This window comes from Varroa destructor, unplaced genomic scaffold, assembly GCF_002443255.2.
Source record: "Varroa destructor unplaced genomic scaffold, Vdes_3.0 BEIS01000005.1, whole genome shotgun sequence".
NCBI lineage: Eukaryota > Metazoa > Arthropoda > Arachnida > Mesostigmata > Varroidae > Varroa > Varroa destructor.
The window spans coordinates 36,045,143-36,069,072 of record NW_019211458.1 but is presented as its reverse complement, the minus strand read 5'-3'; the positions used below and the strand labels follow the sequence as shown (position 1 = coordinate 36,069,072).

At 42.3% G+C, this 23,930-nt stretch overlaps 1 protein-coding gene across 1 annotated transcript in view; it reads left to right on the top strand.

Moving 5' to 3' along the window:
• Positions 1-23,930, top strand: part of LOC111250730 (uncharacterized) — a 41,275-nt gene that overhangs the window by 633 nt on the left and 16,712 nt on the right. The gene's annotated exons all lie outside the window — the stretch shown is intronic.

The following is a 23,930-nucleotide window of genomic DNA, read 5'->3' as shown; positions in this document are numbered from 1 at the left end:
AGTGTAGAAGTACGAGTTCTAGCAACTGCGGCACGGGGCAGTCGATGGTGCGGTCCTGCTGCTGTTATCGGTTGTGGTTGTTGTTGTTGTTGTCGTCGTCGTCGTCGTTAAGCAACGATGCCTCGTGTCGGACCGCCACCAGTGGCCTGTTTTTCCCAACAGTACGCGTAGGGGTTATGTGGCTTCTTCGTCGTAAAGTGAATGAATGTGCGGATGAAGTTCTGCTTCGGCGGACGGACAGAAGGAAGATTAGAAACAAAGATGGATATGAATCCATCGCTCGTGGGGGAGGTTTTGTGCTTATGATCGTGCTTGCCATAGTACCACTGCCACTGAGAATCAACCTAAGAACGAGGTCAGTGTGTATGTGAAGCTACCATTTATTGTGTTTGCTTAATGCTCCATATATATGATTATTGAAACTAGGAAAAAATTTATGGGTGGAAATACTGTTCTGTCTATCCCGAATCCCGTATGAACGAAGTACAGTGCCACTGTGTGCAATTTGTGCGGTTAAACGAAGAAACGACACGTTTGGATTTCATTTCATTACATTTGGATATGTGAACGTACAGTCGACGCTGATGCGTGTCTGGGTGAGTGCAAGGCAAGATTAGAAAAGCTGGGAGAACTAGGTGGCCGAAATTCGCAACCGAAAATGGCCGACTAGTCCTTTTTGTCACCTGTGTATTATTGGATTATTCTGACGGCAATACTAGAGAGGAAAAAGTGAAGTCTGTGTAGAGAGAAAGAGCCGAAGAGGGTCTGTCTCCGGACCACCTAGAAACATCTTTATGTTACGTTCAGCTGTTGCAAACATATTACAACCTCATCGATGTGACAAGCCATCGCTCGCCGGCTGTTGTCGGGGCATCGTGTTACTTGACTACGGAGTTACAAAACTATCTAAAGCCATCTATCGAAGTAATTGCAGCTATAAGAAGTCCTCTGAGCTACCATCAAGTCGCCTATGATCTCGTCCTAGAGCTCAACTCCTGTTATATTGTGTCTAGTAGCCGACGGTGGTAATCAGAAACGCGGCTATCCATGCCTGTTCGATGTAATTCAGCCTATTGTCGCTCAGCTGAGCGGCCCATCCCGGACGCTACTGTATTCACCGAGCGACATTAGCGAATGCGATCGAACTGACAGGCCATTCATTGTATAGCCCTTCTACCGTGGCCATTGCGTAGTTCTTCATGCGTGCAACTCCACCGCACGCGTCAAGGCTGTGCTCCAACATTAGATAGGGGAAGAACAAAACGCGACCGAGAACTGTCTAAATACATATCCATGAGATTTGATATATTTTTTGAGTATAAATGGAACTAATTGTTAACAAAATTGGCTTTACATCTTCCTTCATTTAGCAGTTATAAATTGATACGGGTAAGGGAGGTTTATTATGTGTATGTAGACTGATGGTTATGATGATTTACGATCGACGGATGCGTCCGTCGCCGCTGGCGTCGCAATGGATTTGGCCAAGATATTTATGAATATCTAAGTCACAGTTGTTGGTAGCCTTGAAGCGATTCTCATCTTTTTTCTGGTTTCATCAGTTTTGTGTACGCCAACGCAGAAACGCTGCGGCTAGCCTAGTAGCGGACGAAAATGCCAAAATCGTGGCAGCAGGTGGGCCATCGGCGACGCCATTATTCAGTAGGAGATGTAAACCTGCATTGTCGCGTAACGTGCAGTTCTCATCCGTGCTGAAAAAACTGATACCATTATATACAAGCCTTTCACGTTGAAGATTTAGGATCATAATCATAGTTGTCATTTCTAGCTCTCGTTAGCTGGAAGTACAATGTGTGCTCACACGGATGCATGTGATACACCTCATCTAGATATATGGTTCAAATGGTCGTGTCAGTTAGCATCTTCAATATAGAAAACGAATATTAAATCGGGCTGAGTCATTACATATATTATTATATAATTAATGATTGCTGATAAATTTGACTTAACGATTATACGGTAACCTTCCACACACCTTTTACTTTTATAGATGGTATGGCGGCACTCGGACAGCGGAAAGTTTCTTATCTGGATTACGGCTGGTCAGACAGTCGCCAAGGTGGTGAAGGTTTGTCCAAACGTGTGAATGCTCATATTTCTTTTCTTGCAAGGTGATTCGCTGGCTTCTGTCCAGCTGCTATCTCGATCGATAATGGCGGCTATGAAACTCACTGAGTCATTCGCTTCGAGACAAAATGCCCGTGGAAAGTGAAAACGACAGCTCCTACTTACACGTGTACATTTCTTTGCCACCCAGTAAAGTCAAAATAGTGCCCTCTATGGCAAAATAATCCCTTTATGCGCCTGCATTGACGCATATAAGGGAATAAAATATATCCATTTTATTGTTATGTGTGAACAAGACCCGGAAAAGAGGTGGAGATTCGAACTGCAGACAACTTCCCGAGCGGTGGCCTGGGGCACTGTTATTGGATGACGTAAGCCAACAGCATCTTTACATCTTTTGCTCAAAGCGGTGCTCTTTAACCAAGTGCAGCACCCGCGTTCGTTGCGGATGTCATTTCCGTTTTCGCCTCGTCAGAGCATCTCAGAATAGCGTATTGCTATTCTGCATTGTTTATTCGTTTAATAGGAAGGTTATGGTATATACCAATCAAATTCAACTTGCTACATCTCACTGGAGCAGCAATATTATGCTGTGAAAAATCTGTAGATGTACGTCGATGGCGTGGTTGCCTTTGGCACAGCTATTCAGCCAGCTATCGATGGAGTAAGTTGACTAGCTTTGGGCACCCTCTTATTAATTGTTATCCTCATTAAAGAGACGGCATTTAAAGTAAAACTACTTTCCACTGCTGTAACAACGATCGACAGAACCGGCGATGGGCCCCACTAAGCTGGACAATGATGGCTGGGTCCACAGCTACGATTCGATTAGACTAATCGCGCTGATGGTAACAGACGTCTAGTTTGCATTCAGTAAGTTTGTATTTAACACTGAACGGTGTTAATTCATTCCGTAATACTTTTTTTTATCGGTAGTCACTTTCCTATCGACCCATTGTTGAGCTCATTGTTGCTATGCTAGCAAATCTTTAAGCTGAATTGCTCTAACTAGGTTAAATTGAACCTCTGTAAGCGATGTTTTCAAATGTGTACGAGCTGATATTTCTTGTTTAGCTATTAATGACGTCGGTACTTAAATATTTGCGATACTAGGCACATCCACAGACAGAACGGACATCCTAAAATTGGCCAATGGAGTTTTTTACGCGGATTTTACCGAAAAGAGTTACCGTGCTACAACTCGATACCAACGGTTCTGCATATGGGTAGTAGAATTATCAACGGGGCCATTATATGCAATTGGGAATATCGTAAAATTCCTTTCAGCAAAAAATATCGCACAATGCAGGTTTGACAAGGTTCATTTTTTCCGAACAGCTCGCCGTTGCCAAGCCAACGCTACCTCGCAGCTATTGTTGTTTCGCCAAAGACTAACCACTTAATATACTGCAGCATGTATGCTTTAAATAGCTAACGAAAATGTTTATTCAGTAAAAAAAAATGCGTTATGCAAAGTATCATAAGCAACTAATGTAATTTTTTTAACCGATAATCTGTCCACTACCGGCTTTTGTTGCCGTTCATGTTCTTTGCTTACTATTATATTGCCATTTGCCATGCCTCTTGTTTCTACAGCCGTTTTACCACCGGTAAGCTTTAATAAACATTAAGGTAAACATTACGAAGTGGTTCAACTGGCGGAGTCAAAGCGAACGGGCTGTGGCTATCATAGTAGAATCGTATAGGTGCGGGTTTAGTAGGAGGGCTAGCGACAAACGAAGCTTTTCTTCCTGCGTATTTAATAATGCTTGCCGGTTGGGCTAGCCATCCGCAATTTTTTTTTTAGCATCATCGGCAGCGGCGTTGAACGCCGGCTGTCGCAGCTGTTCGCGCTGGCTGTATTAGAGCACCGGCTGAGCGGATAGAGGTAAATCGAGCGATTGACGGAACGAAGAAACAAATGCTAGGTCAATAATCGCTCCCATATATCATTGTTGTTGCTGTTGTAAGGACCCTTAGCGTTGTTTTTGCTATTGTCATCGCTTATCGTGGACGAAACGTGATGATTTTGATTGAAACATCTGTTTCTACGACAATAGAAACTACGCAATTCCAGTTTAATATATCGTAAACTGACACAGTGTGGACTTCTTTTATACTAGAATTTACTAAAGCCGGGCCAAATACGGATGTAGACAACTCTCAAAGGTAAATTTAACTTGAGAAACTAATTTAGTATAATTTCATTTTGCACAAGTTGGCATTGTGGGAAAACGTTATGCCTTGCACGTGCGGTCCTCCTCCTTTGGAGAAAATCGACAGTCGACCAGCAATGTCTTTGACAGCTCTGTTTATACGATCTCCTTTTCATTGTCCAGTGTTAGCAATCTGTCTGTCTATATAATATACATATAATATACAATAAACCTATATCTATTACGTTTCTGTCAAATCAGTAATCGTTTCGCTGTTTTACCCATAGTAACAACTGTCATAATCTGCCGCTGTTAGCTTAAACGATGATTCAGTGGTGATGTGTCTGGCTAGGCAACTCAGATATATATATATATATATATATATATATATACATATATTATACATATATATATATATATATATATATATATCTGAGTTAGAAACACGTCTTTTTGGTTTTGCTAGCGGCAACAAGTGCGCCATACAGATTTCAGTTATCCAAAATGATTGCTTTTAATACTGTACTCCGTTGTCGTCATTTAACGCAATCATTTGTTGTTCCTCTTTGGTACTTTTTACCCTAATAGATAGATATGTGCTCCACCACAATTATACGTAACAGTATTGTCTTATTCGCCTTAGTTGCTCGGATGATTTAAATTTGTCCTAGTTGCCCCTCTGGCATATATATATATATATATACCATCGATACTAATCTGGAAGTGGCGCTACGATGAGTTTTTCTTGGGTCTTTCGATTACTATGCGCCGCGCGTCCTTTTTCCTGTCGACATGTGGTGGTGGTGCTACTACTGCTGCCGCTGTTCCTGTTGCTTTACGTTCTTTGGACACACCAGCGAATGCCCACGTAATCATCGACTCTCAACTGTCCAACTCTTAACTCGAGTCATGTGGTTTGCACTGCAGTCAGTAATGCTACCGCCGTGAAGCTGCCGCTGTTGCTACCGGCAACACCGCTTCGTAGCATTAAAATCCCATTTCAATATCAAATCAAAGTTTCCCCGGTTGTTCTCCAGCAGTTGGTTCACTTACCTCTGATCTTGACAGCAGCGAGAGCGCTACCATTTCTCGGACATTGGTCAGCCAGAGCGACAGTCTGTTGACAGAGCGTGTTAGAATAATAAACACATAAACACGCACAGATCACCTTCGAACACCACGTAACAGCTCATACAGTCATTGTCGCGTTAGGTTCGAAGTAGCATAAAAGGTTTCATACTCATCGGCAACAAGGCAGACGTCGATAGCTGTTATTGGTGCTGATGCTGCCGTCGATGACTCGATCGATGCACGCTTACCGTCGGACACAAGAAAGCCGCGTGGACCACGCAGCCTCGTCGAAAAGTCTGATTTGTCCGATTGGTCCGTTGGATGGACTCTGTTTGTGTGTGTAAATCGTCCCCGTTTTCGGAATGCAAAGTCTGTTCTATAATTTTAGTTGCTCCCTGGAGTTTGCTATGCGCGGAGAAAAGCGACGTTGCTTGCGGTAAATACACACAGACGTAATGCATTAGAAGAGGTAATATTTTGGTGCGATCTTTCTGGTAGATGGGTTAGAATCATGTAGACCACGTTAAGTAGCGATATTGTAACAGCATATCTGCTATTAGCGTTTGTACTTTTAGGCTCACCGTAGTCGATGGTAAGTGGTTGACTTGAATCATGTAGTCATCGGGCAAGTTGTTATATAAACTCAGCTGGAAAGAGAAGAATACGTCGGCGGCAATGTTAGATCCGTGGTTAGCAACAAAAAGAGCGACGTACTGAACAGGCAGGCCGTCTGCCAGTGACTGCTAGAGAACCATTCCGATTAGCAGCAACTGCGCTGTTGTTCTGGAATGTTCGTCGGCGGAGACTGATTTAGCTTCTACGAAGAGCGACGATCATAGTGGCCCATTGGTTACTGTAAGTCGCAGCGATGATGAGTCTGGTCATGCCGATCTGAACAGGCACGAGATTTCAGCGATTTATATTCGCCAGCCGTCATGTATAAAAAGCATAATCTCGCACATAGTTTATGTTATCTTTTACATGCGTAATTTTTTCATCTTTCAAACGATCCATCAAAAAAATGCCTCGTCGTACGGATATAATGACGACTTTTTTGGTTGGTGAAACTAATTCTTAAAGAATAAATTGGAAATTTTGGTTTTCTGTATTTACTAAATTTTCGTCTTGCGAGGTACACGCTGATATGTAATCGCTGATTTAGCAGCAAATAAGCTGTTTGTAACGGTTGGAATCTGCGGTTAGCTGATATTAGATCAGTTATCCGTGTGTTTCGTTTGGCTAAAAACTCTTGTTTAATTATGCAAACGAGGAAGACAAACGATTGATTACTTTCCATAGAACAAAGCTATGACATAAATCTACTCAATGTGCTCGAAGCAACGCTAAGTAAAACTTTGTTCAGTGCTATTTCTGTATACTGTTAAAATAGTACAATCTTCCTACTTGTCTCTGTTCGCAACTATTCTTCAACTTGTTCACCAATGTCTTCATATAACGCTAATAAGATACGGTCCCTTTGCATTCAGCTTATTTACTGGATCGCACAGCCAGTGATTAAAGGAATTTTTAGGCTAAAGCTGCTGTTACTTTGAGAAGCTTTGAGCAATTCCATAGACACTATTTCTAGTTTAGCTTAACTCTATACCGTAGACACACACATACACACATATATTGTACAGCGATTTCGATTTTTCTGCTCACATGAGCTCATTTCCAGGTACTTCGACCCGATAGCATTTTGACTTATTGATCGGAGCTTATACACTAAAATGTTCTCTGACTGCAAGTTTGTATACGAATTGCTGATGTGTGTATATTTGAAGGGTGCAGATTATATATATATATGTATAGTCAGCACTCTTACTTATACTACTAAATATATATATATAGATTCCTGGGGGGCCGATATATAGATGACGATGACGTGGTGGTAGTATTACGTACGTAATACAAAAGCCAACAGCGTTTCGACAGCAGACACGTGATGTGCCTGTACTGGAGTTGTATTTGTGGGGGCTAGAAAGTGTTCATTCTTCCCCCGCTCTTCATTGCTTTTTATCCTTCGGCGGCTATAGCAGACGGCCGCTTTAGCCGGAGCAGTGGAATGAAAAAGATCTTTGCGAATTTTATCGATGAATACAGGATAACATGAGCTAGTAATAGAACCGTTTATTCTATGTGCATACGCGTGAAAAAATTTATGTATTGAAACATATGGGACTATAAAACCAGCGCGGATTTCATGAGGGACGGACTTAATTTCCACACTTGTGTGCGTTACACAACTAAACGGCAGATCCAATCGGATAACATTCGATTTTCTTGAAGAACAAGTTGAAATTGTTAGGAAAACCTACTTGTGTCCGCTGCGGCCAACCCTGTTACGGCCTCGTCGTCTCTCCATTACCCCTCCTGCTACAAGCCTGGTTTGTTTTATTGAGCGGAGTCAAGGTCTCAAGCGAGTATCATTTTATTTGGGGTCTACGCAGGGAACAGACAAGGAAAGATGTACTCCGCTACTGCTCTTTCAAAAAAGCAGACAGTGTTGGACTATTTTTTTTGAATTTGTGAGCGCTGTCACAAGTAGCTCACTCACTACCCGGACACGGGACCATACCGTTAGAGAAAGAGATAGCAATCACTGATCAGGCTTATTCGAAACATGCTTCTCGCTTGCGTGTACCGATTTTCTTTCATTATGCTTTATGCTGCTACCGATGCTATCGGTCTAGTATCCTTGAAGTAAATCAGCTATTTGCGGTAGCTGCGTGTGTGTGTGCGGTAGTAAGTGATGCGAGCTGCATCGAATAAGAGCGGAAGCTAGTTCGTGAAGGATTAGTCGAATCAGTATCTAAACTAATGGCTCTGTGTTCGTTTTTTTCGTGGACTGCCTAATTCGATAAAGGCTGCTGGCCGCTAATAATCAATTGATCTTGACGTCGCCTGTGTACAGCTAGTGGAACCGTTAGGGCGAGTGCATGAAAACAAGTTATAGTTTTTCTCTACTTAAATTATGTCAGAATATATTTCTCTGTAGTTATAAGGAAGGAGAAATGATCTATGTGCTGCTTTTGTGGACCTTCTCGCTTTTCTGTGCGTCTATCTGTTTTTTTTTTTTTAGATTGCATCGATACGTCTGTAGGAGCTAGTCCAGCTTTGGTCACAGTAAGGCTTTTATAGTGGCATTAGCGTGTATGTATCTATGCCGGCATGTTTCTAACGAGATCGTGTCGCTTGTAGTAAATCGCCTTTGGTAGTAACCTCCAGGTTTCGAATTTTAAGTCCAGTGTCGCCGTTAGGCAATGCCTCAGACTATGAGGTAGTAACCCATAACCACCTGTAACCAACTTGGCCATTTGTACTGAATTTCTTTTAGAGGGCTGAATATCAGTGCTATCCTTTGAAAAAAAATCAGATGTTCAATCCTAGACCACACGCTCATTTCATGTATGTTCACTTTTTATCGTTGGCCGGTTGTGATATTATGCCCATTCGTATTTACAGGTAGAATTTGCAAGAGCTTCGCATTTTATGGATAATATACTACGTCAAAGAAAAAATCATGACCACTGCTACGAGGCAAATGTTTCACCAGAACGCGTTCGCATTGCGTTTCAATTTGTGGTATTATTGATAAATGTGAAATACGCTTAAGCGCAAGCTACACGTCATAAGCGATTGTTTTTTGTCTGGCTTTTTTCATAGGTCACTCTCGCCTTAGATTCTGTGTTAATTTTCGATGGTGACCTGTCCCTACAGGAATTTGCCCTTGTTTTGTTTCCATTTGTCATGTTGTTACTTCACGTAGTTATATTTCACTCGTGTTGGCCAAAAGCTTGTTACCTTGCTGATCTAATTATAGCATTTTTAGCGTTAGATTTTACGTCACACCGGTGTTAGTCGATTGCGCGAGAAATCTTCTTTTTTCCTACCTTTATCTTCTTTTTCTACGTTAGTATCACTAACCGCTATCATCACTACTTACTACTACTACTGTAATTCTTCTACAGGTTTACGAACCGTTCCATTTGTTGTCTGTTGCTGACAAGACTTTGTAGCCACTGCCAGATAAGTCTTGGTCGTATTGTTTGGAGCAATGGGAAGTCAGCTGCAGGTATCGGTCGACTGCGGACAACAGCAAACGATGGATGAAAAAGTCCGAGCTAAAAGCGAGAAATGTAGAAGGGGCAGACGAGAGTTGGTGGATAGAAGCGAAGCAAAACCGCAAATGACTGCAGTAGTAGTTGTAGCAGAAACAGGCAAACTGAAAATTAAGAGCAAATGTCGACTACAACTATAGGTAGCAACCCAGTTACCCACTAACACCGCTGCACACCAGCATCTGCGGCACATTTTGTTACGGGACGTCTGGTACGATGCCGTCAGCGGTTGCTGCTTCTGTTTGCAGTCACACTACGTGCTAACGGGCTGACAGACAAGCGATAACGTAAAAGAACAACAACGGCAACCGTGGTAAGCCAGCATTATCAGCATCAGCAGCGCCATTATAATCATCTATTTGAAACCGTTACTTTTGCCTGTTAACGTAGGCAAACCGTTATTTGTATCGTGCCCAGCAGAAGACGCTCAGAGTCTACTGTTTGTGTCTATTTTAGCACGGAGTCTAATGTTTTGGCTCACTGATAGTGGTGGAAGTAGTTTTTTTCACTGCTTGCCTCCCCTCCCTTCTTAGTCGTCTATCCGGGGGGAGGGGGAGCTGATAAAATCGGAAGGTTTAACGTGATATTTCCTTACTTCTCTATTTTATTTTTATTTCTCTTGTTACGTCGCTTCAATTGGCGGCTTGTTGGGTGACCAACGCGCTGCTTTGGGCGGACGTTATTGCCATCTCAATGCAGACATCAGTGAATAGCATTATGTTCTATAGCGGGTAAACGTTGATGATTGTTATAGATGCAATCGGTGCAATTGACTACTGTATTTGTGAGTCAGCATTTCTGCTGTCACTTTTGCTGCTTTTCAAGACGATTTTTGGGGATAAAGAGAGGTTTGCCACAGGGAAAAGGGGCCAGAAGGGAGGGACGAATGTGGTGGCCGAAAAGTCTTCGGCCGGCCACGTTTCGACAGGGCAGAGATTACCTAAAATGCCTCCATCCTCGCCATGGCTCAAAGTGACGGATGCTCCACTACGTCCGCGCCTATCCTAAGCTGTTGCTGCTGTCATCCTAGTGTGCTAAGGGACATCCATTTCGTGTGTAATGGCTTCTGCTGCCGCGCACTTCAAGCTGTTTTTTTTTTAACATCCTGATACTCTGCACTAAACAGCAGAAGCAGCTAAAGAACAAGAGACACCGAGAAAGAGAACGTTAGGAACAAACATGAGAGCCTGTGACGCGCTATGGAACGACCATAGCACGGGAGATTCGGGACGACTGACGAAGAAAAAAGTAAAAAGGAAGCCAGACAAATTCTGTTCGACGAACGCAAACTACCGACTGACGAGCAATCAGTCAGTCAGTCAGTCAGACAGACAAACGGATTTGTCGACACTTAAGAAATAAAAATCAACCAGGTGTTGGCTGGTTTCAACTGTGTATGATTGCGGTATCGCGTCCCACCAATAAATGCACCTGAACACCGGAACAGATAGTTGCAATCTTTTCATGTAAATGCAGATGGCATAGGCGAAGAGAGACATTTGGCGTTTCATGTATGCGACCGTAGACAGTAGCAACAGCGGTATCAAACAACAGTTCGAGCAAGAACAGAATTGCAACTATCACCAATTTCCTACAGTGAGTTTGACGGAGAAATGTTGCCCCATACAACGACGACAATCATATTAATAATCGAGATCGTATTCCTGCTGTGGTTGTGCGTGTTCCGAATGCGATTCAAATTCAGAATATTCTTTAAGCGTAATTTATGGAGGCACTTCACGAAACTAACTCGAAACACCGAAACGCGAATCTGTTACGAGAATTCGAGATGTTAACATATGGCTTTACAAAAGTGCTGCAGACGCTTATGTACGCGTGATCAGCTACGATATTCCAGTAGCTTTGACTATATATAAATGAATTTAAGCATGCCTTAGGCATTTTCTCGCATGGCCGTCAACGGCACGTTATTTAATATTTAGCTTCGTCTCACCTTACCAACGAGTGAAGGAGACAGAAAGGTACAGCCATCTGAGCGAAGCGTTGGCAATCTAAAATTATGTAAAATGTGACACGTCACTTAGAAGCAGAGCAGGATGACAGAACGTTCATCGATGCTATTAGTGCTCTAAATGTGCTAGTGTAATGGTACCTACTATGAGAAACAGCGTCTGGCACCATGCTTTAATTGTGGAACAAAGTTCGAATAAATAAGGGAGGCAAAATACGCTACGAAGAAATATCACGGGTCCGTCTGAGCATGCTTGTCGCGCTTGACAACAAGTAACCTTAGAAGTAGTGTATAAAAAGCTTGAATTCATAAAAATAGGTTAAGCTAAATTCACATCGCACGTGATATTTGTATTACCTAGAATACAACATAAATGCAAACGATTAATCGCTCTTAAAACAGTTATGGCTTAGCAGAGAAATCTAATGCTCATCAATCTCATAAACCAGGGCAAGTCGTGTAAATGCTATGTTTAAGGATATCAGATCGGATGCGTTGATGCTGTCTTACAATTTAACTATGGCGGTCTACCATACCCGGTCAACCCGTACCAAAATGAACATGCATGAAAAGGTGGTCGATAAATGCAAACATCACGAAACCGCGAGAAAATAATGCGAGAAACAAGAAACAATATCCTTCTCGACTGAGCCACTGCTAACAGCTGAGGCTAGAGGTAGAAGATCTGATGCGATATTTTAGTGCCGCAATGCTGCCACCTTAATTTGCGAGTACTGTTATGCCATCGGGTGTATGCCTGAACGTGTATCGTAATGACGTCAGTTATGTTCGGGTTAGTAGAAGCTTTACTACTCTGTTGCAAGCATGGCAGGACGCCGAGCGATTGGACGGCGAGCAAAGGTCTTTGAAGGGAGCCGAACAGGTCGTGCTGTTCTCGAACCAAGGTCTGTCTGCTTGAATAATGAAATATTAATTGAGGCGAGCAAATTGGGTGTTCGATGTAAGATAGCGTATGAAGAGAGAAATTTTACACGTTGACAATGTTGCTGTGGCTCAACGTTTGGCGACGACAGATTGCGGACAAAATTTGTCTTTCAAACAGGGGCTGATGTCCGCTAAATCACGAGATAATACTAATAGTAATAGTGATCATCATCAATAGAGATACATATATATATATATACAAGTGAAATTGATCATGAGAACAACAGCACAGCAAGAACTGGTGTAAAGTCGAAAAGGTTATAAAACAACCATTGAATCATATGGAATTGCTTTGGATTTACGACTTTATTGGCCAAAGGGGGTATTGCCTTCATATAATAAGGTTAAAGCTAGTTAGTATTTGTGTAAGCAAATGCAAAGTCAGGTGAGAACGCGACGAATACTCGTCAACGAAAGAAAAAACAGCAAAAATATATACAATATCAGCTACAATTGGCAAGCCGTCAGCACGAGACGTGCAACTGAAAGTCAGCAAAAAAAAGAAGTACCGAAACTTCCTCTGCTGAAGTATCGTGTTATTGGTAAAAACGATGGTAGTGCAAGCGCTGGTTGAGGGCGGGAAAGTGAAGATAACAAACATGAACAGTAATTGAAACTACTTGCTGCAATAGCGGCTACAGCCATTTTCACATAAGCAACTGGTAGAAGCGAATTCAACCGGCCACCTTAACATAGTTGTAATAGTAGTTAAGAACTTGCGAGGCTGTTGCTTAAGTGCTGTCGTCGTAACTCCGTCGGAAACTGCAATCATCCGGTAGCTAATACCGTGCCGTTTTTATACTTCACTCAGCCAAAAACTCGCTTTGAATCATCATCACGGGTATCGCGATTAATAATACTGCATACACCACTCAAATGACTTCGACAGTCATCGATGATGTTGCATTATTTGGTGTATGTGTGCGTGAGCGCGCACGGACGCACGCACGCACGCACGCACGCAGGCACGCAGAGTCAGCGTAACGGTTCCACAAACAGCGCAATCGTGAGCTACCACTTACTCGCCTTTTGATTGTTAGATGGAACGTATTGCATTCTAACGTAAGAAAATCACGTTAGAAAGACGTCACAAGGTGGCGTTGTAGCTAACCACAATCGACAAACATTAGCAGACTATTCGCCACAATCACTTCGTAGTTACCCAATGTCCCAGCCGCTCGCTGTTAGATAGCTATAACTAGTGGGTGAACTAACGAATAACAGCTAATAAAAGGTCTCACAAACTACATATAAACACAGAGCAAGGTTGCTAGTAACAATACAACTATGACTAACCATCGCTTCTTAGGTAGTGAGTACCACCTGTGTGGGTCTTTGAAGACGATGTCTTAGCTTTGTGGCAATGGGACAGGAAAGGACAGTGGAACTGCGTCGGTAGAATGCACAGCCGTATGACAAAGTGGTTGCTTGTCTAAAGGAAGGTGAACTGCAGGACGTTTTGATGGAGAACAGTGGTCACAGGTGATCGATAGAACTGGGATTTGCGGCTTCTTACTGCTGCTACTACAACAACAAAAACAATTGAGGATTGGTTCATATACAGTCTGTACCTTACGTTATGGTCGCTTATCCGAAGTACTTCAATAATTGGTATCACAATGCATCAACATATCATATGTTGAACTTCGTAACGCCTTTAGGTGCTCCCTAAAGTGTGTCGATGGGTGATAGATCGATCTTATTCAGGCCAATGATTAGGATCATACGGGGTCTACACATTTCGAATTTGATTTGTCAGTAGATAGTTGTCTTAAGGAATCATTAACGTCGTTAACGTTATAACAACCCAGACCCGCTGTATAGACAAGCAAGTGCAAATGGTCTTCGTAGCAGAAAAACGTTGGAGATTACAGTGCAGGGCCCGTACACTCTGTATGATTCACTCTACTGCATCTATTTCTCTAACCCGTTGTCGACCTTGGTTCAGTCCGGCCCGCACTAGAAACCGCATATTCTGTTTTTGCTCGGTTTAAATTTTTTTTATTCCACTGTTTTTATTTCACGTACACGCAGCTTGGTATCTTCGAATAAAAATCAGCCACAAATGATCGGGGATTCCGTTATTGAAGCTTGTCAGCACATTGTTTGTGGATACTTTCGATTTTTCGCTCCATGAAGGAAGCAAGTCGCTTACACCGCAAGCGGCCTAGCAAACATTAAATGGATGTGAGAACCCTTAATGACGTTTAGTGTGCTATAGCAGTGTTTCGTAACGCGTTTTTAGTTATCTGACTGACGAGTTAAATTCGTAGGTGTAAGGGCCTCTGTCTGTGGATGACGATTGTAATCGAATGCTACCTATCGAACTGAGACTAATGTCCTATACAGAATGGTTAATTAAGCAATAACAAACAAATTTTTAGAATACATCTTATTTTCAATAAGACATACGATTTTATGACATCGTACAGCAGCAGCAGCAGATGCTTCAAAATATTTATCTAAATCTTCATATTTACTTTACTCTAATAATAAGTTTAAGTATAAAGATAGACTTATATAGCGAATGCAGTTGTTCTTTAGAGCATCGGAGTACTTTATTTTGAAGTACTCCGATGCTCTAAAGAACAACTAATGCTTCCGATATCTTAACCACTGAATTTATAGTATTTTCCTTCGAATCCGCTAAATGCCAATCATAACAAGCAGCTTGCTAATTACTAGAAAGCCTGGTGAGGCCAAACGACTACAGAACGTTATACCATACCAAGTCTTAGGTTTTTATCGTAAAACGTTGGAGGATTATATTCATTTGTCTGACACGAATAACTTTTAGTACTGAAGAACTGTCATACATGCTTTAAGTTCGACGATTGAATTATCTTCTAGATTAATTGTTACTTTTGTGAGAGCTTGAGACGCTGCAGGCGTCACGAGTCTACTGTTACAGTGTAATTACCAAGTAGCTGTAGGGAGTTCTATAGCGAACGATGACTCCGCTTAGTTTGATAACGAAGAAGGGAAAAGAAAGAGTTTAATGGTATTTTTAAGTTGGACGCGCACCGTTCTGATCAACAAGAATTAGGCGAAGAAAAGCATCATTAGACAAACGAAGCAAGTGAACGCTTATGAATAGCGACGTCATCGGATGTCTTTAGGGTATTAGATTAGCTAGGTTAATGTTTTCAACGTGCACGAATTCTCGACGGATGGTCCTTGTTAGCTACCGCGATTACGGGACATGAATAGAACTATAGCCCGTCCTATCCAACAAACTTGTCCTATTAGACCAAACAATCACAGTATGTATAAGATTAATATGACTGCACAATTGCAAAACTCAACGTCTATAAGAACAGTTGAGATGTCGCGGTAAAGCTTTCTGTTTAGGCGTCGGCAATGTTATGTGTTAGGTCCGAATCGAAGTAAATTATAGGGGTAGTCTAGGTGAGAGTACGAGCAGTAAGTAACGCATTTTCAGTTATTAGCGTCAGGAGAGACAAAGTTCTACTTTTTAATGCATTGCCGTACGTCGACGATTAGGTAACAACGGACAGTCAATATATATTATTATACTCGCTCGTTTTAGGCTTTCATTGTATTCTGTGCACTGGGTAAAAAAAATTTCGATAAAAGGGTGTACTGAGCACTCGTCTTTGGCTATTTATGCTGGATCGGTAATAGACGAGTATAGAAGCGATTATTGGTAATAGCGCTGTAAACAACGCTGGGCTGGTTACAAAAATATATCCGAGGTTACTTTTCAGCTACGAGTATATCAAGCTATAGTACGCATTCTCCTATACCTGCTACCACACCGAACCAAGTAATGCTGCACCATTTCAGCTTTTGTTGCCGCCGTTCCTTAGTACCAGTAACGCGTTCGTTTAGTGAGGGGTTGACGCCGACCTTGACGGCGCAAGACCGCGTTTTTGCTTTTTTTTTTGTTCTTATAAACAAGTGAGCGAACATTCTATGCGTACGTGAAAGACCCATCTGCTCAATAACAATATGATACGTATGAGAAGATGCGTTCTCGCTAATATATGATTCTACACCACGATAAGACAGTAAAATGACTAGAACTGAACAACATAACCTCCAACCTAAGTAGTAATTAGTGAATAAAATTACATATTATTTATGTCGTAATAATATCATCTGAACAACTTTCTTTGAGCTCTTGAGATAAGGTGTATATGACAATCAAACAACAATTGCTTCACAATTATAAATTAATCTTTAATCAGCATCATTGATCGTTAGATAATATTATAATGTAGGACAGCATATGAATTTTCTGTAGGGTTACTTAAAGCCAGATTATTTCTGCTTAAAGCATACGTGCATATTTGTTTTTGCTACTTTCTCCTGTGTGATAGACATAATAATCAAGCTACTATTACATTAGTTGGCTTTGTTACTATGACAGTTTTCAATTGGAATGCATCCATTAACGCTCTATTTAACAATGTCGATGTAGGTTGCCGCCCAACTATATTTCACTTACGAGTTACTTTCGTCCATATGGTAATAACATGATGACGCCAGTGTTCTACAGCTGGTAAATAAATTTCTATTGGACTTTGATTCATCTGTTTGATGAATTGCAGGACTGCTGCAACTGAAGTTGGTACATTCCCCTAAGCTTGTAAAGCATACCGTTTTGTCTAATGCCAATATATACCATACGATTCATCGCTATCGTCGTGATACCGAATTCCCTTATTATTTATGCCTAAGAGGAAGCATGGACCAAGCGCTGGAGAATCAGCTGGCCATGACGTAAAGTGATGTTACGTAAGTAGCGCGTCCAGTGTGTGTTCGATGTGGGTCTTTTCATCGAGATCAAATCAACACATGCTTTACTTAAACCATCACATATCGCTTTGAAGTATGACTGCGTTTCGGTCAAATCATCGTGTCCAAATGCGCTTACTTGCGTATGACAAAAAGGGTTCACGGATACAACGGAGTGATCCTGCATCCTATTTTGTCGTTGTTGAGTAGACAGTTTCTTTGTTGATAAATTCCTGTTGTGCTTAGGACGAAATGGTCTTATTAATTTTTTTTTATAGATTCTATCGAAGGTAGCGGAGAACAGAATAACGTACGACGGCAAAGCGGGAATGGCGCATGAGAAATAAAGAGATCCAGTGCTAAACAAACAGCTGCTCATTAGGGTATTCGCGTGTGTTTGGGTGTATGTTTGTGTGCGAAGACCTTGAGGCAAGGTTACGGCCATTGAGAACTACGGCAGGGCGTCTACGGTATTCGCGGTTCTTGCTAACGGTAGTAGTGATAGTAGTCGAAGCTGTTGCTGCAAGTGGATGATTCACAGTAACTGACAGAGCGATCCAACTATGGTCATAGCTGAGAGGCGCGTCTCGTCCACCAACCCACGTCCGCCTATTCGCTAACCGGCCCGGCATGCTGCATCTTCCCAATGACGTTGAACGTTGGGTATTATTTGCGCGAACGCGAACTTAATTATGTATTGTACTTTAGCGGTCAGAGTCGAAACACTAACGCTTATGACTTAACAGAAGCGTAAAGCCATCTGAGGTGACTGCTCTTGTATGATGATGACAATCGCAGCTGAACTGTTAGCTCTTGTTGGATTTGCTAGCTGCCGTATTAAATCATTGTGTGCTTTTCTTAACTACTAGAAAATAATAGCGATTCTTACTTGTTAGTCGCACCCTGCCTATGTTTAAAAAGTTTAAATTGAGACGAGAAAAAAGCGACACACAAGGAAGCTTTGGTTGAACATGCGGTTAGTTCTGCACAATTAATAATTGAGGCGGATTGAATAGGAACTTGAAAACTTTGTTTGGTACGCCCGTGCTTGTTAAACAGCAGGAAGCAAGTGTATGATGCACTAAGTTAACACGGTTCTAATGCTAACAGATGGCGTCATTTGTTACCACTGTATACCGATGTCTATTCGTAGCTACTAGCTTCTGAATGTGCGGCGCTTATTACATACAAGCCGTTGGCGCCATGGTGCCAGGGGTATACTCGTGTTTTGTATGTATATTCGCAATTATGCCAGAAGCTTTCCTGCTTTACATTTTGTAATGCATATATACTTTTCTAGATACAGATCCGTAACTAGCATTACCGTACCTTCTCGAGAAAAATAATCTTGTCATTTGTTGTGGTTGACTTCTGCTGATGCGGTGATACCTGAATATCGGTTGTCCAACCTCAAACGTTCTGTGCAAATATAATCGAGGAATTAAACAAACGCAGTTGACGAGTAGAAAAAAAAGCTGAGTCGCATACGGCGTAGTTCACGCGTCCTATGGCACTCAGGCTATCAGGTATGTATAAAGCGCAGCTGACTGCCGCCAGTACAGTGCGATCGAGCCTCGTTTCTCCGTGTAACTTACCGCCATCGTCACCATCAGCACCGTCGCTACTAGCGTTACCCGCCCCTACTACAGCGATGTCACAGAGGAAAGGGGCATGCTAGTCAGTCCCAACAGATAGCTAATGAGCAGAAATGGTGGTGAAGAACGAAGAAACAGGGCTTCTTGTCTGCTTGAAGTCTGCCTGTCTGAAGGGTCGGCGGCCAACTGCTCACGATCTGCTTTGATTCGTCAGCAGCCGCAGTAGTGGCAGCACCATGAATCTACGAACGCCGTTGAAGAGAAGCAGTCAAACGTTGCGGAACACAGCTTTTGCGCGCACAGCAAACGCTCAAGCCGTGGCTACGTGACAGTAGAATGCTGCTTGGTTGGCGGGAAAGCCTTATTTCGGTCATGGATATCGTTAAGCTTTATCATTGCGTTGGATAGAAAAGTGCCCCAATTGTTGTGCCTGTTGATGGCTGGAATTCAGGTTGGTATCGAAGGTTCGATTTCATTTACACAGAGGCTGTGCGTCCATGTGATGCTGTAGAGACAGTAGGAATATTGAATAATCATTATACAATTATGTCCCTTAGTTTCACGTTTATTGGTTAACTCTTGCCTTGTTGCTCATACACTCTCCATGTGTTGAAGTTCGCTATGACGAAAACTCAGGCTTAAAGGTTGGATAAATATCGTACAAACTTTGGCCGGTTGACGGAACTCCAGTGATAAGAACGCATATAGTATAGTTTTTCCGTAGCATTTTAATCCGCGATTAATGGTATAATAAAACATTGGTATTAACGTTATCTAGTACAGACCACGACTAACGTTTTTCTCGAGAAAACCATGCTTTTAGAGGTGGAAGGCAATAGGATTACTATGCAGTGACCCGACCGTTTGTGTAAAAAATCAATCGTTTTTATGCGTACTGTACAGCTGTCACGTGTTAGTATTATAGCTTTTCTGACCTTAAGGTGCTAGTTCACTGAGAAAGACGAGCCATTTGTATTGCTCTTCCAAAAGTGCGCTTTGCGATCTTTAGAAGCGCGGATTCATCTTTACTGCAAAGGTTGAGATCACTAATATTGAGTAAACGGTAGGGTGAATGCGAACTACGACTGAAGGCGTTTTCGGTTGTGTCTCGCATCTTCAAAGTTTGTTTCCATTACATAGATTCTATTACGTAACGCCTCAACGGCGTCTACAGATTCCATATGATCTATGATTCTTTTCTGAAATCGTATCGTAATGCTTTGTTGTAGGATGCGCGCTTCGCATCCGTTGAAGTTACCGAAACGTTGCGCTACAAGTGCCACTTACGCAGCTCTGAATTGTAGGTTTGAACTAGGATATTCCCATGCGGATAGATCATCTCAGCCTTTACTTTAATCTACAGATTGCTTCTAGACAGGGAAACCGATCAAGCGTCAGTTCTACTATGAAGCTGTTCTGTAACTTCCTAAAAAGCTGGGATGAATGAACACTCGAATTGGTTTCTAAGTCCAATTAGTTCCATAATGCTAATAGAACGCTTCAAAGGTATGTACACGGCGATGAGCACCATCCCATGGACTGTCCTCATATGCTGATGCGTGGGATACACGATACGCAAATCGCCGTGGGCGGCGTTACTCTGAAATAGCTCCAGTCGATCTTAACTGCAATAATAAACACTCTTTCGAGTGCAGCTGACACGTCCCCTGATGGACAAGCCTGTTCAATGCCTACTTCAGTATGAACGTCTGCTGATGCCTAAATGTCGTGCCTAAAGAAAAGGCGATCCGCACGATTCATTTCCTCAGAGGGCGATTGCAAGAAAAAGGTGATGGTTGTGCTGCTGCTGCTGCAAGCTTTATTCTCGTATTATCACATCGTGCCTGACTAAGTTTGAAAAAGCCCGTTCACGTATTCTAAATGAATTGCACAAATTCCGGACAGACCGCTTCACCACTACATGACTTCAGTATGTGACATACTACTTCAAGAGGTACACTGCGTCTATCGTCGATCAAAACAGTCAGTTGCCATTTGATATGGCGCCCTGAAAGCGGATTTTAGTAGAACCTATACAATGCGCAGTCTGTCACAACATCCTGCATCTGATTAAAGCTAGTTTACAAAAAAACTTCATTAGCATAAACAATGAAGTAGCTGAACTTAAACCGTTCGTCGGGTCTACTGGCGTGATAACTTGAGTCCATCGCCTTCCTCTCAGCTGTTGAGTGATCTACGCTTCTGTGTTCAAAATATAAAGGGTGATTTATGCTGACGATCTTATTACCTTTGAAAGACGTTTGCTTCATGTCCAACAAACTCTTGCAAGGCTCCCGTTACACATAGATGAAGCGGAACTGGTGATCAATATGGATAAGACAGAAGCCATGGTTTTGCCGTGAAGGCCACGTCGCTGTTATTAACACGCTCCGTATAGATCGAACAGCTTTGAAGTACGTGACCAGCATTAGGTGTGTGATTTTACCTATGAACGGCCAAAGCTGTGCAGAGCACATTACGGATAAAGCGCAATAAGCGATGGCGGCGAGTGTGGGTATATAAAATTCGAAATTAGAACGGCCCAGCTAGATTTCTATAGACTCGCGTGGAAACACCGGTTAATAATGCAACTCGAAAAGCACGAACGAATTAAACCTGCGCGGAAAAGCAAGACGACGGAAATCAATCCCGCCTTAAGGGGTATGAAGGGCGATGATCAGTGAATGAAGCCTGGCAAGGGGCATCCATAATTAATCTACACATACCTAGGCGTTTCACTGCATCCTACATGGGACATGATAATTTTATTTGTCAAACATTACGTGTGTCTGTATGAATTATGGTGAAAAATGTTTCAGGTACCATACAGCGTCATGTGTTGCGGTACCTTTGCTGAACAATATTTCTGACCAGGCATATGAATTTATTTACTTCATACATTTATAAAACACAGTTGTTCTTTTGGCAAAGCTTACCGTTATGGTCGAGCATGGTTTTTGTGGCATCCTCATGCGCCCTCGCTTTCTGTGCGCTATACACTGAGAGTAAGCGTTATATCTGGTACCAGTAGTAATCATATGATTGTGACGTTTTACTAGGCTATCAAGCGTAGGACCGGTAGAAACCGTCTGGCATTGCCAGCCGCGGCCGTTGCAAGTGATGTGTTGCAGCTGCTGACACATTATTACCAATTTATACATAGTTACTGGTGGTGATGACGGTACGATCACGGGTTTTGACTGCTGAACGCTTAATTTCGTCAGATTCATCATCGACATCAGGAACTCCCATCGTTCGTTCGCTCGCTGTGATGACTCGATTTCTTTTTGGTTGTCAAAACGTGTCACGAAACAGTCATCCCGTTTTTTTCTGACATCTTCCCCTGCTCGCCCCTTTCGCGTAGTTGTGCTTTCCCAATAAATAGAAAAAGTTCAAATAGCTACAATGATTTAGTTGAGAAAATGGCCGCAGAAGTGCTAAACTGTCGATTTTCAGTTCCATTTAACAGAGATTAGCGAAAGCGAGCCCAGATAAGTCGAAAAGACAAATACGTGCAAATAAAATGCACGACTGTTTCCTCGTGACGATTACTATCAATAATCATGAGGAAAATGGCAAATAGTTAACGCATATCAGGTATTGTAATTGTAGTAGTCGTAAGAACTATAATTTGTTCATTAAGAAAAATTTCACAGAACTTAATGTTGGGAAAACCGTTTCCCCGTTATGGAGAGAATGGATTTGTTGTTTGTTTGGAAAAAAGTCGAGATATTTTTGTGTCAAAAGGCTATACGTTCACGTTTTTTTTGTGCACTGTTTTTCTCTAGTTCAGTGTAGTCGAAGTTGAAATTGTACGTTCGATGAAGTGGCAACTATGCTTGATCCGTCCTCCTACCGTGATTCGAAAGCTATAGCAGCGATGATTAACCACACGGTATAGGACTAATCCATAGGAATTGATTGTTTAGTAAATTAGATTTAACCACAATGACGGAATTCTGAAGACAGTCGCTGGTGTATGCAATTCGAAACTTCTTGTTCATATAATAAATCTGTTGAAGTAGAAAGCAAGCAAATCGTTCTGCTTAATAACAGAGATTAGATACTAGTGCATCAGTAAACGTATGGGGTACGCACTTTCCACGGGACTCCCACTTGTCCTAGCGTCCAGGTAGGTGGTAGTAGTTTAAGGCATAGCTCTATTTCGAGTGCAACTGCCCTACTAAACCTGCCGACCGACCGGCCGGCCGGCCTGCCTGCCTGCCTGATGCCACAAGTCTTTCCCGCTGCTTTTCAATGGAACGTACCAGTATCGTTGTGACTGGAAGTATTGCCGCCGATCGGTAACTGAGTATGGGGTACGGCCAGTAGTCGCTAATTATTAAACACAGTTACAAAGCCGTGAAGCCGGATAATGGCGTAGCTGACACGCAGCTGTACAGGTAGAAGTAATAGTCATAGCAGATGCTCAAACGGTATCTGCACGTCTAGCTCTAACTCTTCTATCTGAATGGGAACGCGTTTACATTTTGTGTCCATCTTTGATTTTCCCCCGCTTCTGTGCGTTGCTGCGGTAATTTCTTATGATGCGATTGCCACGCGCGACTCTTGTGCGCGTGAACGTGTGACAGTATAACGGGATTTTACTTCTCGCCTACCCATTTTAACGTGGAGCCGCACACGGACAGAACAAAATACCTTTGAAGAAAGCCGCGACGTCAAGCTGTCAGGCGACTGACGTCGTTGGAATTGTGGCCAATGTCACTTAGTCGCTGTCCGGTTTTTTGCGTAGTCATAAAAATACAGTTGTGTTGAAGGACATTTGCATCAGTGGCATTCATCAGTGACGGCGGTGCTGACCAGTTGGGCAAAAGAATTTGTATATGTAGTGATAGAGATGTCATCGGAAAAATGGGTTATAGCTGAGATCGTTGATGGCGGTAGCGATTGACGCTTGTGGCATCACAGGGGTAAATGAGAAAATGAAGATAGAATGTGTACCCGAAGATAATGCTTTATTACAAATGTTTGTGCGCACATAGTCCTGTAATTAACAGTATTTAGTGTCGTGGCTTTCGACATTCTAGTAGGTTGTCACTGATGTATTGCTGAAGCTAATCGTCGTAAGTAGCTGAAGGTTCGAACACAAAAATTGCCGATTGACTTCGAAGATTCTGCGAGAAGATTCGTTTTCGTCAGCAGGGACAATCTGTTTGTAGTCAATGCGCAGTCGGACATTGGCATATCGGATGTGTGATTA